Source organism: Callithrix jacchus, chromosome X (assembly GCF_049354715.1).
Source record: "Callithrix jacchus isolate 240 chromosome X, calJac240_pri, whole genome shotgun sequence".
Lineage (NCBI taxonomy): Eukaryota > Metazoa > Chordata > Mammalia > Primates > Cebidae > Callithrix > Callithrix jacchus.
The window spans coordinates 131091426-131111628 of NC_133524.1; the positions used below are offsets into that span (position 1 = coordinate 131091426).

At 44.1% G+C, this 20203-nt stretch overlaps 1 pseudogene; it reads right to left on the bottom strand.

The window, feature by feature from the left end:
• Positions 1-1209: 1209 nt before the first annotated feature.
• LOC144581059 (tRNA (guanine-N(7)-)-methyltransferase non-catalytic subunit WDR4-like) overlaps positions 1210-20203 on the bottom strand; it is a 37467-nt pseudogene continuing 18473 nt past the window's right edge.

Consider the following 20203-nt stretch of genomic DNA (forward strand, 5'->3'; position numbering starts at 1 on the left):
AGCCCCTGTGACTCTAGGCTTCAGGCTGGCCTCAGTGCCAAGTCAGTACCCCTGGCCTCACACACCTGGTGTGCATCTGTAAACACAGACTCCAGCCCCATCTAGTGATGAGTCAGTCCCTGCAGCATCACACTCCAGACCGGTCCCTATGGCCTTACGCTCCAGTGGACCTAGAGTCCAGTTCTGCTCAAGCAGAAGCAGTGTCCATACCTGTCCCAGTAGAGACCAGCATTGGACCAGCCCCCATGAAACCAGGCTTCAAGACTGCTCCTGTGTGCCTAAGCCCCAAGCCAGACTCTAAGATCCCAGGACTTAGGCCAGCCCTCACAGACCTAGCCTCCAGTCTAGCACCTGCATACCCAGCTTCCAGGCAGGCACCACTGGACATAGGCTTCAGGCTGGTCCTCACGGTCCCAGCCTCCAGACCAGCCCCAGTGGCTCCAGGCACCAAGCCAGTGCTGGCAATCTTAGAGTCCAGATCCAGCCGCTGCAGACCCAGGCTTTATGCTGGTCCCTAAACCAGGATGGTCCCATGTTCCAGTCCATTCCCCCCATATCCCAAGGCTGTAGAGGATTCAGAGTCCAGGACTACCCAAGAAGATCGTAGTACCAGACCAGACTTCATGGACTGAGGTTCCAAGACCACCAATGCAGATCCAGGCCCAGGCCAGTCCCTGTGATTTCAGGCTATAGGCCCATGTCAGTAGTTTCAGGCACTAGGCCTGTTCTAACACAAGGCCAATCCCTTTGGACTGGGGCTCCAGGTACATCCCAGTGGACCCATCCAGGTGTCAAGACCATTCCAGCACCTGGCCAGCCCCTGCAGAGTCAGACTCAAGGTCTAGTCCAGAACCGGGTCAGCTCTTGTGGACCCAAGCTTCAGACCAGCCCCCATGGCATATGAAGGTGCAGCAATACACCCAAGTCCCAGCAATGAGGTCAAAGCAGGGGCAGGGTTGGGGGAGTGTTTTCTTGTCCTTCTTGACCTACCTAGTCACACATGGCAGGGCACTCACTTGCATTTTCCACAACTTGAAGAAGAGAGAGCATTCATCACACAATATGTAACCCAAAACCCATAAAGGAAGCAGGACAGCCAAGAGAATATTTAATAACAAAATAGAGGGCAGCTATTAATTCTAGAGAAGAGTAGAAGGTAGTACTTTATTCTGTGAAGCCAAGAGCAAATGGGCAGCAATCCTCTCCAGCTCAGGGATAAGAGCAGCAGCAGGACACAGAAGGTTCCAGTATGTTTCTATCTTTTGAAGGTACTGCTGTAACAGAGAATAATAGGACATGTATGAAGCAGAGAATTACTCCTCGTCTTCGATCCAGTATTAAGTTGAACAGGGGCAGCTGTCAATTTCTGTATCTGGATTTTTCTCAGCAGCACTGCCAGACACACCTATTTTATGCAGCTAGTTTGAAAATGAAAAAACTGTCCTGAATCTACCCTGGTAGTGTGTTTTGCCTCTGGGTCAGGACTTTTTTTTCTGCAACATATTTGCTGATGTGTTACTGTTTCACCACTGGGCCTTGTGTTAGTCTGTTTTGCATTGCGATAATGAAGTACTTGAGGCTGGGTAATTTGTAAAGAAAAGAGGCTTATTTGGCTCATGGTTCTGAAGACTGTACAAGCATGGCACCAGCATCTGCTCAGCTTCTGGTGAGGCCTCAGGAAGATTTTACTTGTGGTAGAAGGTGATGGGGAAGCAGGCATGTCACATGGCAAGAGAGGGAGCAAGATAATTGTCAGGTTCTTTTAAACAATTAGCTCTCACATGAACTAATAGAGTGAGAACTCACTTATTACGGTGAAGACAGTATCAAGCCCTTCATGAAGGATCTTCCACCATGGCGCAAACACTTCCCACCAGGTCCCACATCCAGCACTGGGGATCACATTTCAACATGAGATTTGGAGAAGACAAACATCCAAACTATACCAGGCATCTTCCACAGATGAGCTACTCTATTGGCCTTTCTTTCAATCCCCTACAGCCCTTGCCCCACCACTGTGATATTAAAAGTTCACAAAAGTAGCCACACCCTATTAGTTCCCAAGCAATCCTAGCCTTCAATTATTTCCCTGTTAGGTGGTTCAGAGTGGGGATCTCCAGTGAATGATCAGGTCATCCAGGACTGATCCAGCCACATTCCTCAACTGCCTGCCCAGTGGAGAACATCAGACTTCTTCATTCTCCCTCCTGACCTCATGCTTTAGAGAACAATCAGGGCATTCCTCTCCCACCCAATAGGCTCACCCACATTGCCCTTGGGCTGGGCTTTTGGCTCTGACCCTGGAGCCTTCTGTTTGGACACAGATGTCCTGGCCTTGTGGGTACATTGGATGCCACAAACACATGAATGCCTGCCCCCGGGCCCAAGCCTACATCGTCTCACATTCTCAGATCCCCCAAGGAAGAGGATCGGAGGTGCAAACAGGATCCCAGACAGCAGCCAAGGGGGCTTGGTCACTTGCCACAACATTCCAAATATGACCTCATGGAGAGCAGACATTGAGTCTTACAAGCAGGGTGACCAAACCCTCAGAGATTCAGTGGGACCAACAGGCTGGAACTTCTAAGGGTTTGCTCCGTGGACCCTGAGACTGGGAGACAGTCTTGCTGCATGCTGTACCCCATGAGCTCTCCTCTCATTGCCATGCTGATGGTGGCACACACAACAGTCACTATTGCCATCTGTTCCACTCAGTCACCTAGAAACCAGGCTGAACCTCGAGCCCTCTCCCAGTTCTGCAGCGCAGTCCCCCAGGTCCCCTGAGGCTGGATTGACCCAAGCTCTGCCACCGGCCCTTTCTCAGCAGGCTCCCTCTGTGGCCATCATGACAGCACACTCCCTCTCCCTGTCCACCAGAGTCCATCTGTAACAACCGCAGCTGCTTTTCCACTCACAACACCCTCTCCCACAGTTATCAGGGGTCCTCTCGTTAACCAAATCTTCCTTTTTCCCCTACCCACACAAACACACACCAATTCATGCCACATACCTCCAGCACTCAGAAATTCAGAAGAGCTCTGTGCTCCAGTAAAGGCCTTCAGGACACCCTGACAATGGACTCCTGGCCTACTCCCTGGTCCCTTTTTACATCTGACACTGCAGTGGACCCCAGGCACAGATTCTCTGTGGGCAGTTAAAGGAGGAGCTTGCAGGAACAGGTGAGTGCTGAGTAGGAGCCAAGGTGTGCATGCAGGCTCAGACAGCAGGAATGCAACTCCCTTACCCAGGAAGTAGTATGGGTTATGGGTGCTGTCATTATCTGGAGGGCAAAGGTTAACTCAGAAAAACTGGATTGCCCAGACCAGTGGAGCTACAAGATGGCCTTCCCAGTTCCCAGAGACCAGCACTCAAAGATTTCTTTTTTCAAATTATGAATGTTAAAAATAAATGTCAGCCAGGTGCGGTGGCTCACGCCTGTAATCCCAGCACTTTGGGAGGCCAAGGCAGGTGGATCACGAGGTGAGGAGTTCAAAACCAGCCTGGCCAACATGGTGAAACCCGGTCTCTATTAAAAATACAAAAATTAGCCTAGCGTGGTGATGGGCGACTGTAATTCCAGCTATTCTGTGGGCTGAGACAGGAGAATCACTTGAACCTGAGAAGCAGAGGTTGCAGTGAGCCAAGATCATGCTACTGCACTCCAGCCTGGGCAATAAGAGCAAAACTCGTCTCAAAAGAAAAAAAAAAATGTCAGGGGACATGCAGCAAGAACCACAGTGCACACACCAGACATCATGGGTGGAAAGTGCTTCCACTTATACTCTAGAAGTGTACTGAATGAGATTGTTCTGGAATGTCTTTTCTAAAGGTCTTTCCATGTGAATACCATGGCAAATCTGAGCACTGGTTAAAGCAGTTTTTGCTCAGATGTGATGAGAAGCCTCACCCCAGACCCTCTGCTGTGTTTCTCATACTCCTTTTCCCACTTCCCTCTTCTGTAGGCGTTTGCCCATGAAAGTGCAAGGGTAGAGACCAGCCTGGGAGCTCAAAAGGTGGCTTGGGGGTTTGGCTCCTGGCTCACCAGCTCTATGAACATGGGCATGTCACTGCGCCCCTCTGCACCTGCCTCCCTCTCTGCCCCATGTGCTGCGCAGCAGTGCATGAGGGGGAAGCAATGTTCCCAGTGCCTGTCAACATTTGAAACTGGCAGACTCATCTCTCTTTCACTTCCTAGTTTCGAACTTTCTATGACATTTCCAGGTGACAGCAATTCTCCACATTCATGCCACTTAGGAATCACTGCAGGTCCAATGTCAAATGTAATAAAATATCAGATCATATTATCCGGGGAATCACAGCAAAATGGTTAAAGCTGAGGCTCTGCAGCCTTACTCCCTTCCTGGCCTCATAGCCTTTCTTCTCTTTCCCTTATCAAAGCCTGAGGTGCAGTGGTGGCTGTGTCTCTTGCTGAAAGTCTTAGCTATACCCTCCCAAAGGTCTTCAGATGTAGTTACAGGGAGTGACCAAGAGATGACACTATTCCTATTAGTGCAAGCCAGATGAGCTGGGAAAAAGAGCATTTCACCCAATGGCTTTGACAAAATTAGCCTTCTGTAGTTGAACAAATCATAAGAATAAGATAAATGGGTTTTTAAAAGTTATACAAGGTGCTTGATCTTAAGCAAATTAGTGCCTGTGAGGTGGTTATGCACTTTTGATTCCTACACACACTACAGCACAGATTTGCAAACAAGACTGGAGACCCAGATACCCAGAAAAGGCACAAGGTCCTTCTCGGGACACCAGTAAACACTGAGACACAGTCGACCCCATGCTTTAAGCTAGGCGTCCTGCAGTTCAGGCAGGCTTTGAAGGGAGAAACCAGGTGGGCTCAAATCCTGGCTCTTCAGATTATGAGCTGGGTGACATTGGGCAGGCCACTCACACTCTCTCTTCCCAGCTTCTGGTGGCTGCCAGCAGTCATCAGTGATCCTTGGCTTATAGGCATCACTCCCATTGCTGCTTCCATCATCACACGGCCTTCTCTCCTGCGTGTCTCTGTGTCTTTGTTCTTATGAGAACGGCAGTCACATTAGATTCAGGGCCCACCCTAATCCAGTATGACCTCATTTAAATGTAACTAATTACATTTTAAAGACTATTTTCAAGTAAGGTCATATTCTGAGGTTGCAGGTGGACATTGACTTTGGGATCACACTATTCAGCGCAGAGCAGTGCTTGACACATGGAAGTGGTCAGTAAAACAGTTCTAGTCTTTATTATTTTTATTACCTTTTAGTTTTACTTGTAGCTGTTCACACTGCATCTTGGAGACATCAAAGAGGCATCCACCCTGCAGCCTGCCATGGCGATCAAGTACAGCCATGCTTATACAAGTGTCTGGTACATAGGGAGGGCTGCACACATGGAATCGGCTGTGGGCATATGCAAAGCAGAAGTGCCACTGTGAAGGCTCCAGTGTGAAAACAACTGACGTTTATCCAGCCTCATCTGCACCTTGTTCACTTATTTGTTACCTGCCAGCTCTCAGTTGCAGAGAAGGGAAGGGGTAGCAGACACAGAAGGTTTAAGAAAAAGAAGAGAAAGGACCAGGCACGGTGGCTCATGCTGGTAATCCCAGCACTTTGGGAGGCCAAGGTGGGTGGATCACAAAGTCAGGAGTTCGAGACCAGCCTGGCCAACACAGTGAAACCCGTCTCTACTAAAAATACAAAAATTAGTCAGGTGTGGTGGTGCATACCTATAATCCCAGCTACTGGGGGGAGGTGAGGCAGGATAATTGCTTGAACCCAGGAGGCGGAGGTTGCAGTGAGCCGAGGTCTCACCACTGCACTCCAGCCTGGGCAACAGAGTGAGACTCCATCTCAATGAAAAAAAGAGAGAGAGAGAAAAAAATAAATAAAACAAAAACAGAAAATAAGGGGAACTCTACCCGGCGGCATTATTTTCTGGTTTTGGAAATGATAGCCATTGTCTGACTTACTCCAGCTGAAATCAGTGGTGAGGCGTCCTAAAGCTCACAGCCTTCCTCTGCTGGTCCCCAGTTCTGTCTGTGTGTGCCTGAACCTTTGGCTTCCTGCAGCCACTGAAGCAAGCGTCTTGTTGCTCTCTCTCCTCACAAATTCCTCCAGGAGGAAAACTTAAGGAGAAGAGCTTGGCCACATTCCTGCCCCCACTCCGTTCCTTCCTGTGACTTCAACTTTTCTCCTGCCAGAGAGAAGGCCTTGGAATGATTTGTGCTATTTCCTGTCCCTGCTTCCCGATAACTCCCTAAACCAGGCCCATTTAGTCCCCACTTGTAAGTTCAGCCCTGCCAGTGAGGCTCTGGAGCCAGGCTTTCTTTGTAGTGGGAAGAATTTTGAATCCCAGCATTTCAAAGTGCAAAGATAATCTGCATGCTTCTTTTTGTTTTTTTTTTTTTAAGTTCTTATCAGGTGGATATAAAGGGAAATGTACATGTGCTTATCAAAGTTGGGTAGTGCATACATGGGAGTTTGTTATACTTTTGAATTTGGTGTATATTTGAAATTCTCAATAATAAAATTTAAAATATTACCCCCTCCCTGACAAAGTGCTATAATCCATTGCTTTTAAGCTCTTTTTATTTTTCAAATAAAATCTTAGGTGAAGCTCTAAAATGTAAAACAAATGAAAGGCAAGCTACTCCTACTTAAGCTGAGGAGGGGGTGATGACTTCTAACCTTCCATCCCCACCAGCAGAGAGGCACCCGAGCCACTTCCGTGGTCCTCTATGCTTGCCTGCTACTCAAAGTGTGGTTCAGAGACCAGCAGAACATAGTCATCTAGAAGCATGTGAGAAATGCAGACTCTGAGGGCCCCACCGCAGACCTCCTGAACCAAGACCTGCATTTTGACAAGATCTCCCAGTGATTCATGCAAACATTAAAGTTTGAGAGGCATGGCCCTGTAGTAGGTCAGGGCTCTAGAGGCTGAAACCCACTGACGTAAGTGAATTTCTTTATTTTACAAGTGAACTAACTAAGACTCATAATGCTGCACACAAAGCCATACAACTTCTGAGTGGGAGAGCCAAGGCTAATGGCCAAGATGCCTGGCTTTCACTTCATGGATTTCTGCCCTATTCTTGTTGATTACACCCTGTGGCAGATCCTCTTCTGGTCCCAGAGATCGGGATCACACTTTGTTTCTAGGACAAAGCCCCAGGTTTATCCCTGATGTCCACAACAGGGCCTCTCTCTCATGTTCCTGCATGTAAATCCATGACTTAGGTCCTTATTGTCTTAGTCAGCTGAGGCTGCTATAACAAATTACCATAGACTGAGAGGTTTAAACAACAAGCATTTCTCACAGTTCTGGAGGCTGGAAGTCCCAGATTAGAGTACCAGCATGGTCGTCCTCTGGTGAGAGACCTCCTCCTGGTTCATAGATGGCTGCCTTCACCTTCTTGCTGAATTGTCACATGGCGGAGAGAGAAAAAAAGAAAGCTTTTTCATGTCTCTTCTTGTAAGACTCTAATAGCATTCATGGGGGCTCCACTCTCATGACCCAACACAAACACCTCCCAAGGACCCCACCTCTTCATACCATCACATTGGGGGTTGGGATTTCAACATATGGATTTAGAGGGACACAAATATTTAGACTGTAGAACTTACCTAACACCAAGTTCCACTAGAATTGGGGTCAAACCTTGTCTCCACTTCTTATTTCCCTACTGTCAACACATTCCTCAGTCCTGTCCTTGCTAGAAACTGTTTTTGATGAGTCTGACATCCTAAAGGGAAAATATCTAGGAAGATAGGCACTTGGCATCAGAAAGTCTCAAGGCTGGTTGGAGTTCAAAGTTGGGATTCCAGTATCCAGAAAGGACTAGGATGAGCAATGTGGAGACTGCTGTCCACTGTTACTGCTTCTAGGTTAGAGCACTCTTTGGACATATAATCATCAACTTCTGCTTCTGCCAAAGCTGTGAGGCAGGGCAGCTACAAGCAACAATAGACATTTCAAACTTGTTCTTTCTCAAGACCATTTCAAAACATAATAGAAAATAGAATACTATAAAATAGAAAGCCTCATTGTCTTGACTCCTGACCCCCAGAATCATTCACACTAAGGCCAGGAATGCTTCATGTAGCTTTTGTGTTGGGTCACACTGACTTGGGTGACAAAAGGAGCAGAGGGTCATGGTAGGTATGGTATGGCCCAACCCAGGACTGCAGGAGGATGCCTCTATAAATTCCTGGCACCCTGTGGCCAGCAGCAGACTGGCACTAAATATGTAACTGGGCTCCATGCACATCTGAAGTGCATCTCGTAAGTTCACTTCAGCAGATGGGGGTGAGGAAGGAAGGAAACAAATCCCAGAACTTCTTACATCCTCCTAGGCGTCTTCTATGAAATCTCAACATCTAAGTCATGGTAGCCTTGCCTCAGGACTCTCAGCATCCAGTGAGCAGGAGAGGCTTGGAGAAGCCTCCAGCTAGTACCAGACATTTTTCCCAGCATAAATGGGATGCAAGTGTGTATCAGGAGAGAAGCACACTACATTATAAAATAACTTGAAGATTTTTTAGACATGATTTGGTGGAAATCGGTGATTTACGTTAAAGAACTGCTTTGGCATTTCCAAAGCTCAAGTTCATGCATTTCTTCAATTGTGAAAGTAACAAAGAAGGCTGACAAAACATATATATAATGGCCCAAACAACACAGAATCCATGAACACAAGATGCATTACAGTGCTGAAAAGAAGGCTGTGGTTCTTAGGGTGGTGAGATTACCTAGAGTAGGTTATCACTAGTTACCCATTGCTGCCGATCAGCAGGGAAAAAAAGCCTTCATCTGTCTGGTGAAGTTTTAAGAATTTGAGATAAATCCAAGGTGATCTCGAGTGTTTCTGCTAGATTTCCATAGACAAGGCAGAGTGTGATTTGGGACATGAATGGCTTAGAGTTGTTTGTGTCCCTTAATGTCTGTATCAAGTTATTAGAATAACATGGAAGTGACTGCTAAAACCTCTGTAGCCCTGGGTGAAGCTGAAGAACAATGATGCCTGAACAAGAATAATTTCTCCAGGTCTCTGTAAATTATGTGGGGCCACTAACATCCCAAGGCTGGTGTGGGGAAGTAAGTGCTACTCTAGGGGGGAAAATTATTTCCTTACCGCTTGACCACTTTCCAACAACTTCTAGGATTGAAAGACTTCTGGTTTCCATAGATCCTAGGAGAGATTTATGAAAATTGACTCTATTATTGCAAAGCACCATAAATGTTTTGGATTACGGTTATCAGTTTTGAACTAGGGCCTTAATAGGGAAAGTGATGTAACAAGGATAAGAAGAACAAGGGTCAGGAGTCTGAGAACAGGTTAGCTGGGCCCTGTGTCCTGGGTCTAACCCAGGCTGAAGTCAAGTTGCTGGTCAAGGCTGCAATTTTCATTTAAGGTTGTGTCCCCTTCAAAACTCACTGGTTGTTGACAAAATTCATTTCCTTGTGGTTTTAGGACTGAGGTCCCTGTTTTCTTGCTGGCTGTAAGCCGAGGGTCACTTTCAGCTCCTGGAGGTCACCCACAGTTCCTTGCCACATTGCCTCCATAGACATTCGCAGCAGGGCTGTCTGCTCCCTTCTAGGTCGGCACAAACAAGTCTCTCTGAGCTTCATCTTCTTCTGAAGACTACTCTGGTTAGGTCAAGCCCACCTAGGATAATCTCCTTTTGATTAACTCAAAGTCAACTGATTAGTGACCCAATCACTGGAGTCACATCTCATATATTCACAGGTTTCTGTCCACATGCAAGAGGAGGGCATTATACAAGGTATGTATACCAGGAGTGGGGGCAGGAATCTTGGGCATTGTTTCAGAATTCTGACAACCCCACTGATACAACCCAAATTTGGAAAGTTCTAAAAGCTAGGCAAGGGAACATAAAGGTCTCATGACCTGTCAGTAAGGTTCTCATTTGCATACTATCCCAATGCTTCTAGTAAGGGTCACCTCTAAGGACCTGGAGGGACAACTCTCAAAATGAAAAAAAGTCTTATCCTGGGTGGATTGGTAGCAGATCCTCAATTAAAAAGAATACACAGCAATTTATCTCCCCTAACATTAACTAGAGTAAACAAGCCTGGATCCTGTCCTGTAAACATTCAGGCATGAACAACCATGGATACTGTACACTTCCACACTGTTGCCACAGTATCCTTGGTGATCTTTTAAAGAAATTGCTCATACCTCTTGGTTCCTGTGACTAGTGTTGCCATGAACATGGACGTGTAAATATTTCTTGAAGACCCAGTGCTATGGTCTGAACGTGCCTCCTCCCAACTTAACTTAATCACCAATGTGACAGCATTAATAGGTGGGGCCTTGAGTGATTAAGCCATAAGGATAGAACCCTCGTGAATGAGATTAGGGCCCTTGTGAAAGAGTTTGAAGAGTTGATTCACTTCCTACCATTCCTTCTTCCACATTCCTCACCGTCATGTGAGGACACAGCATTTGTCCTTCCAGAGGATACACCAACAAGGTGCCATGGTAGAAGTAGAGACCAGGCCCTTTGTATCAGACATCAAATCCTGACACCTCCTTGAACTTAGCCTCCAGAACTATGAGAAATAAAGCTCTGTTATTTATAGATTACCCAGTCTCAGGCATTTTGTTACAGCAGCACAAACAGACTAAGACACCCTGCTTTTAATTATTTTGGCTATACATCCAGAATTGGGATTGTAGGATAACATGGTCATTCTATTATTAATTTTTCGAGAAATGTTCATACTGTTTTCCACAGCAGTTGCCCCATTTTTCAATCCTGCCAACAGAGCACAGGGTTCGAATTTCTCTTTATCAATACTTGTTATTTTCTGGCTTTAAAAAAATAGTAGCCATCTAGGCTGGGCATGGTGGTTCATGCCTGTAATCCCAGCACTTTGGGAGGCCAACACGGGCAGATCACTCGAGGCCAGGAGTTCAACATGGTGAAATCCCATCTCTACTAAAATTACAAAAATTAGTCAGGCATGGTGGCACGTGTCTATAATCAAAGCTTCTCAGGAGGCTGAGGCACCGGCTCTGTCTCAAAAAAAAAAAAAAAAAATGTAGCCATCTAAATGGGTGTTACTCTCCTAAGTCATTTTTGAAGTACTTTATAGAACTATTTGTTTATACTGGATTGAAAATAGAAAAGCCTGGTTCTTTGTTACAGGTCGTTTGTGGAGAAGCATTGCTATCAAGTCTAGTACTGGGGAGTCTTGGAACAGACGCCATATAAAATATGTAAAATTTTAGGCACAGAAGAGCTTAGACAAACTCAGAACCGAATTCTTGAGTCCTAGCACATTAGTGCTTCTTGCCAAACTACTGAATTCTGTGTTACCACCTTATCATGGCTAAACTTCTTAAAATAATGAACTTGAATCCATTCCACATTCACATGTTTTCTCAGTCCTAAACATTAAGCTCTTGATCCTCCCTGGCCTTCAGAATTGTTTCTGTTGTCATTCCATTGGCTCTGGAGGATTCTATATGTATAAAACTCATCTGTGAATACTCTGACTACCTGACTATTCTCACCATGGCTCTGCTGTGCCTGCCCAATACTGTCTTCCCCACTTCTGCCCCAGACCAGCAAATTTCTAAGACATTTAGAAAGGCAGGCAACAAAAACTTTCAATCCTAAGTACCCATTTTCTACGTTTGTACTTAAAATTACGGGATCAATGACAGATATTGGTATTTGTTTCTTCAGCTATGGAGCAAGGTGCTAATGACCACTGTAGTCACAGGGGACTGTGCCTTTGACACAGTCTTTGGTACAACAGCACTTGTTGTCAGCACCAAGAGACTTGGATGACCACAGCGAGGGGAAGCTGGAGCTGAAGAGAACTGTTCTCCAGAGCACATATGAGAAGTCCGTGAGGTACACCCAAAAGTACTTAGGAGGCATTAGGGAGCAGATCCGGGTCTTCATCAAAGCAGGTTCAGTCAGAAAAGCACTGATTTGAGTTTATTATTACTATGACCCTATCTTTATCTCTATGCTGGTGTTCTCATGAACACAGGAATATTAGGTGGTTCTTGCATTGCTATAAAGAAATATCTGAGACTGGGTAATTTATAAAGAAAAGCAGTTTAATTGGCTCACAGTTCTGCAAGCTGTACAGGAAGCATGGTGCTGGCATCTGCTTGGCTTCTGGGAAGGCCTCGGACAGCTTTTATTCATGGTGGAAGATGAAGTGGGAGCAGGCATGTCACGTGGCCAGGGCAGGAGCAAGAGAGAGATTTGTGGGGAAGGGTAGGCGCCATACACTTGTAAACAACCGGATCTCATGAGAATGAATTCATTATTGCAATGACAGCACCAGGTCATGAAGGATCTACCCCATGACCCAAACACCTACCAAGCTCTACCTCCAACATTGGGGATTACAATTCAACATGAGATTCGAAGGGGACGTATATTCAAACTACATCCACAGGTTACATTTTAGGAGCCTAATTAATTAAAATATTTTAAGGAAGTCATGTTTCTTTCCATATCTGCTCAGCTGCTAAACTACTAGAAGGGTGCCTTAGAAAACAGACTTACTTCTCACAGGCTGTGAAGGTCTTTGCAGCACTATTAAGAATTTCTTTTTTTCCCACTCTGTGGGTTGTCTATTTACTCTGCTGACTATTTCTTTTGCCGAGCAAAAGCTCTTTAGTTTAACTAAGTACCAACTACTTACCTTTGTTTTAATTGTGTTTGCTTTGCGGTTCTTGGTCATGAAATTATTGCCTAAGTCAATGTCTAGAAGGATTTTTCCAATGTTATCTTCTAGAATGTTTATAAAAAATCTTCACAATCTATACGTCTGACAAAGGAATCTAATATCAAGAATCTACATTGAACTCAAACAAATCAGTAAGAAAGAAAACCAATGCAATCAAAAAGTGGGCTAAGGACTTGAATAGACAATTCTCAAAAGAAGATACACAAATGGCCAGCAAACATACGAAAAATGCTCAACATCACTAGTGATCAGGGAAATGCCAATCAAAACCACAATCCAATACCACCTTACTTCTGCAAGAATGGCCATAATCAAAAAATTTAAAAAGTAGATGTTGGCATGGATGTGGTGATCAGGGAACACTTCTACACCACTGCTGGGAATGTAAACTAGTACAGCCTCTATGAAAACCAGTGTGGAGGTTCCTTAAAGAGCTCAAAGTAGAACTACCATCAATCCCACTACTGGGTGTCTACCCGGAGGAAAATAAGGCATTATATGAAAAAGAGACTTGCACACGCATGTTTATAGCAGCACAACTCGCAACTGCAAATTCATAGAACCAACCCAAATGCCCATCAATCAGCGAGTGGATAATGAAACTGTGGTGTATATATATACATACACAATGGAATACCACTCAGCCATAAAAAGGAATGAAGTAACGACATTTGCAGTGATGAGATTAGAGACTATTATTCTAAGTGAATTAACTCAGGAATGGAAAAATAAACACTGTATGTTCTCACTGATATGTGGGAGCTAAGCTATGAGGACACAAAGGTATAAGAAAAATACAGTGGACTTCGGGGACTTGGAGGGAAGAGTAGGAGGACGCAAGGGATACAGGACCACAAATGTGGTGCAGTGTACACTGCTCGGGTGATGAGTGCACCAAAGTCTCACAAATCACCCTAAAAAACTTACTCATGTAACCAACTACCATCTGCATCCCCCAAATTTGTGGAAAAATAAAAATAAAATAAAAAGAATGCCTTTTTTAAGGAAAACAACGCACTTATGCAAAACTTGAAGCACTCCAGCTTTTGATACAGCTTTTGTTTCTAAGGCCCCAGCAAAACCCTACACCCAAGTTATCACCAACATGTACAGTCATTCCTGTGTTTGAAACTTAATAACTGGAGAATAGGTAGAAGCTAAAATGAACAAATTACCTGATGTATCTAGAAGCCAAACCATCACAGAAGCTTTCTTCCCAAATCACTTCCCAAAAGCGTTCAGTTTGTGACTGAACACTTCAGCCACAAAGAGTGCATGTGCTCAAATGTTTTGCTCAATATATTTTGAGTCTAGTTCCATATATTGCTGCTAAACATTTCCAGAAGGTTGCAAAAGTTCATCTTTATCCACAGGTGATTGGAATTCAGTGACACCGCTGCTGCACTGCAGTGTGTGCAAAGATCAAGTCAAAGTAATAAATATGATATTCTTGACTATTTCCCTGTAAAACTGGGTTTCTAGCCTGGGCACATGTCCTCACACTTGCTGAAACAAGTTCACCTTCTGCACCATTGCTGCCAGATAGAACTCCCTGTGACACGAGAAACATGTTTCTGCACTTTCTACGCAGTAGCCACTCACCTTATATGGCTCCTGAGCACATGAAGTGTGGCTGGAGCTGGGGAGGGATGAACACTTAATTCTATTTGAGTTTCAATAGCTCAAGTGGCAAGTGGCTACTTGTAGAGCAGGATACCACCTGGAAGGTGAGATGGCAGGAACAACATGAAAGCATCCTCCATGCCACTGCAAAAATGTCTGCCTATGCATCTTTCTTAGAGAAAGATAAGTTCAGCGTGAACAGCATTACAAGTATCGTAGAAAAATCAAAGCTGCCACTGCTACAGGTTAATACATTCCCTTCAACATGAAGATAAAATGTTTCCAGCACTTCCACTCTGCCCTATAGTCTCTCACTTCAGCTAAGGCTCTGCACAGCTTCTCTTCAACCAGAAGGGGGCACAGACACCAGGCAAGAGCCTATGCTCAGTGATACAGAATGCTATATAGCCCAGGAGACCATTCCATCCACTGAGCTGAGCTGATCAGACCTAACTAATGTCATATTTTCCTTCTTAAAGGGAGATGCCAGGATGAGGAGGGAACAAGTAAAAACTGCTTTTGCTGTTTCAGGGTTGTGAGACGCACTACCAACCGTCAAAGTCAGCAACTCAAAGCTACCTTACCCGGCCTCAACTTTTGGTTTCTGGCCCAAGTGGGGGACTTCTCCAGCTGCTGCTGGAGAAGTCTCTCCTCTTTCTTCTTCAGCTGTAAGGTCATGTTATCAAATATGGCCTTGTAGAGACTGCTGAAGCTGGCATCTGTGATGGTAGAACCTTCCAGCATGGCCCAGTTCCCATGAAGAACACTGGAGACTGCTTTTTTGACACAGTGCATTCAGAAACAGACAGCCAGTGGCCACCCACAGGCCTGCAGAGCACCAGGGGGGCTTCCTGGTGGTCCTGCAGCACCCACAGCCCCTGGGTCTCCTCTAAAGCCACATCCCACACTTGGTGCTGGAATGACATATGCTGCCTGTACACTAAGTTAGCTGTCTGAGATCATCAAGCTGGAAGATGTAGATTACAGGAATATAGTTGCACAGAAGCGCCATGTAGTTCACCTGGCAGCAGAACGTGATCCTGGATATGAAAACCCTCTGGGGGCCCCTAGGGTCCATCTGCTCTTTGCAGACTGGCCAGGTGACAGCAGTGCAGTTGATGGCCACTTCTGTACTCCCAGAGCCTAAGAGTGCAGTCCATGGAGGAGAACAAGAAACAGTTTGGGCTGAGTGGGCACCACAGAGATGTGGGTCACAAAATCTGTGTGCCCGAGACAGAAGGGGACTCAATACTGTGAGTTGCCTTGGCCCAGCTGGCCTGGATCTTCTCATCCCAGTTGGCAGGGAATATGAAGCAGTTATCAGGACTCACAGTCACCTCTATCAACATTGACAGGTGTGCCAGGTCAAGTCTGCCACATCTGTGAGGCTCTAAAACCGAAAAGGAGTACACATCTCCAGATTTGTCGGCCACAAAGACCTTCTCCTCAGAGGCCATAAGGTCAGGGCCATACACCTCCTCGCCATGGTCCTGACACTCAGACATTGCTATGGTTTTGTATGGAAAAGAATCAGATACTTGCAGTCATCTGTTAAAGCAAAATAGCCAGCAAACTTGGAGGTGGATGTCAGAATCATGCCACTGCCCCAGACCAAGGGCAGCCCGCCCTCCCCTTTATTATCTTGTGACCATTCTGCAGCACTGCAGTTATAGATGAAGAGGATGTTGTCATTACTGTTTGCAGCAGAAGTGGCCAGGAAAAACCTAAAGACTCCATAAGAAAACTATTAGAAATGATAAATAAATTGAGTAAATTTGTAGAATACGAAATCAACATACAAAACTCAGTATCACTTCTATATGCCAACAATCTGGAAAAAAAAATCAAGAAAGTAATCCCACTTACAATTGCCAGAAGTGAAATAAAATACCTAGGGTTAAATATAACCAAAGTGAAAGATCACTACAATGAAAACTATAAAACACTGATGCAAGAAATTGAAGAGGACACAAAATAATAGAAAGATATTCCATGTTCATAGATTAGAAGAATCAATATTGTTAAAATGTCCATACTAACCAAAGCAATCTACAGAATTCGATACAATCAGTGTCAAAATACTAATGCCATTCTTCACAGAAATAGAAAAATAATCCTAACATTTATATGGAATCACAAAAGACCCAGAATAGTCAAAAGTATACTGGGCAAACAGAACAAAACTGGCTGCATCACATTACCTGACCTCAAATAATATTACAGAGCTGTAGTAATCAAAACAGCTTAATACTGTCATAAAAGCAGACATATAGACCAATGGAACAGAATAGAGAACTCAGAAACAAATCCACACACCTACAGTGAACTCGTTTTTAACAAAGGTGCCAAGAACATACACTAGGGAACAGAGTCTCTTCGATAAATGGTGCTGGGAAAACCAGATATTCATATGCAGAAGGATGAAACTAGACCCTCATCTCTCACCATATACAAAAATCAAATCAAAATTGATTAAAAACTTAAATCTAAGACCTCAAATTATGAAACTACTGCAAGTAAACATCAGGGAAACTCTCCAGGACATAGGACTGGGCAAAGATTTCTTGAGTAATACCTTGCAAGCACAGACAACCAAAGCAAATATGGACAAATGAGATCACATCAGGTTTAAAAGCTTCTGCACAGAAAAGGAAACAATCACCAAAGTGAAGAGACAGCCCGCAGAATAAGAGAAAATATTTGCAAACTACACATCTGACAAGAGATTAATAACTAGAATATATAAAGAGCTCAAACAACTCAATAGGAAAAAATATAATAATCTATATGTAAGTGGACAAAATATCTGAATACATATTTTGTAAAAGAAGATATACAAATGGCAAACAGGCATATGAAAAGGTGCTCAACATTACTGATCATTGAGAAATGCAAATCAAAACTGCAATGAGGTATCTCACTCCAGTTAGAATGGGTTTTATCCAAAAGGCAGGCAATAACAAATGCTGAAGGGGATGTGGAGAAGAGGAAAAGCCCTCGTACACTGTGGGTGGAAATGTAAATTAATAAAACCACTATGATGAATAGTTTAGAGTTTTCTTAAAAAAAAAACCTAAAAATAGGACTACCATAGGGTCCACCAATCCCACCTCTATGTATATCCTCAAATGAAAGGAAATCAGTATATTGAACAGATATCTGCACTCCCATGTTTATTGCAGCACTATTCGCAGTAGCCAAGATTTGGAAGCAGCCTACATGTCCATCAACAAATGAATGGAGGAAGAAAATGTGGTATATATACACAATGAAGTACTATTCAGCCATAAAAGGAATGAGACTTTCATTTGCAACAACATGGATGGAACTGAAAATCATTATGTTAAGTGAAATAAGCCAGGCATAGAAAAGTCAAACTTTGCATGTTTTCACTTATTTGTGGGAGCTAAAAATTAAAAACAATTGAACTCATGGAGATGGAGAGTAGAATGATGGTTCCCCAGGCTGGGAAGGGTAGTCACAAGGGAGTGGAGGTGGTTCATGGGTACAAAAATATAGTTAGAATGAATAAGGTCTAGTATTTGATAGCACAGCAGGGTGACTACCGTCGACACAATTTATTGTACATTTCAAAATCACTAAAAGTATCATTGGATTTTCTGTAACACAAAGAAATGATGAATGCTTGAGGTAATGGATGCCCCATTTACCCTGATGTGGTTATTACGCATTGGATGCTTGTATCAAAATGTCTCATGTACCCTATAAATATATACATCCACTATGTACCCACAAGATTTTCAAATAAAAAAATTTAAAAATTTTTAGGGACAATATGTAGGTAGTTATATAGATTTTTGTATAGATACAGATAATTGATGAATCCTAACTACCCAACTTTGCATGATTTGCCTACGGTGTGACTGCATTATCTGTTGGGAATCATCAGGAGAGGAAGTATCTTAGAAGCTAGTCTGTAAGGTAGGACGTAGAAACTCTGAATTTTGGGGGAGAAAATGAAGCCCTTCCCTTCAACTCTACGGGAAGTCCATGGTAAACTGTGTGGGTAAATTAAGAATTTTAGCTTGGTCCCAGCTACTTGGGCACAATTCTCTGGGAATTCGGCTCATGTGATTTGTGATGATTTTTCTGATGTGTCACCTCAGGTAGTCTACAGTTTCCAGGTATTTAATCAAACACTTAATGCTGCCGTAAAGAGAGTTTTTAAATATAATTAAAGGCTATAATCAGCTGACTCTGGGTGGGGGAGATTATCCTGGTTAATTTGGGTTGACCTGATTTAATCTGTTGGAAAGCCTTAAAAACAAGATTGAGGTTTCCCCAAGAGAGAAGAAATTCCACCTATGGATTTCAGCTTCAACATGTGCCTATGAATTCCAGGTTGTCCACGATTTTTCCTTCCTGACTGCCTGCCATATAGACTTGTTAAGCCAGACCCTACAATTTCCAATTTCATGCAATAAACAGATAGATAGATAGATGATAGATAGATAGATATAGATAGATAGATAGATAGATACGTGGAGAAAGAGAGAGAGAGGTAAGCTATAGATACAGATGATATAGATATCCTACCAATTCTGCTTCTGTAATTGAGTCCTTACTAATACACTCTGCAAAGGCAATCGAACTCGGGTGTTTCTACCAGTAAGATGCTAGGGCCCCAGAGGAGGGTTTGGAATTGTGTCTATACAAACCATAGATGGGACATGATCTCCTTGATTGAAGTAGACCACTTAAAGGCAGTTGAATGTATGCTTGGAAAAATGAAAGCCAGCAGGGGCTTAGTAACTTGTAGAATTCTTAAACTGCTGGAAAGCAAGAGAAAAGAAAGCCTCAGCAAATACACTGATGTTGCAGAGGTTGGAGGGAAGGCTTTGGCAAATGCAATGGAGATGAGCAAATCAGATTTGTTTAGATCAAGTGAGAGTAGGAACTTTCTGAAATAGAATACTTCCGTGGAAACATGAATGGCTCTGGAATTCTGAAGGCCTCCGCAGATTCTCACAGATAACTAATTCTGTTATCAGAATTAGTTTGTGAGGAGGATAGAAAGGAAGCAGCATGAAAGGCTTGCAGCAGTGAGGGTGACTAAGTCTCATATCATGAGCACAAACATTTAGGGCAAACACCCAGGACCTAGGGAAGTACTGTTGTGTTGCTCCCAAGGTAGGGAATGTGGAGACAAGTAGATCAGCTGTAGCCACTGGGAAAACTACCTTCAAGCATGTAAAAAGCTACTGGGAATAGAGGTACATCAGAAAAGGGCCACAAAACCTTCTGCGGTGAGGAAACTTGGCCCTGAGGATAGGCTTAACAAAGGATAGGCTGTCTTCATGTCCCGCTGTGGGCAACATGGAGGCCAAGATAAAATGAAGGCTGTGTTCTGCAGTGTTGGATGGTGGATAATAGTGACTATAATTGTCCAGCACTTTCTGTGAGTAGCCCTTTACCATCTCCCACTATCATTTGGTAGCTGGTGGAGTTACTTGACCTCCTCCAGCCTCTTTCCTCCTCAGTAAAATGGAGATAACAATAGTCTGTTTCCTAGGAATGTTGTAATGGCCTCATGAGAGGATGCATGCAAAGTGCTTCAGCCAACTGCTTACACTCCATGAAGCATATAAGGCACTTCAGGCTTCCATGTTTTTTCTGGTTATTCCTTCTACATGGTAAAAGGACACTCCCACATCTGGCCTCAACCTTCTCAGACCCAACTAGAAAATTCTCCAGCAGTGAACTTAAGGGTCTTCCCTCCAAGAAGAGCCCTTCCTTGATGCCCCTATTAGGCATGGCTGACCTCTCTCCTTTGATAAACAGTCGAACAAGCTTCTGTAGATATCTTGGGGCGATTCAGTGAATA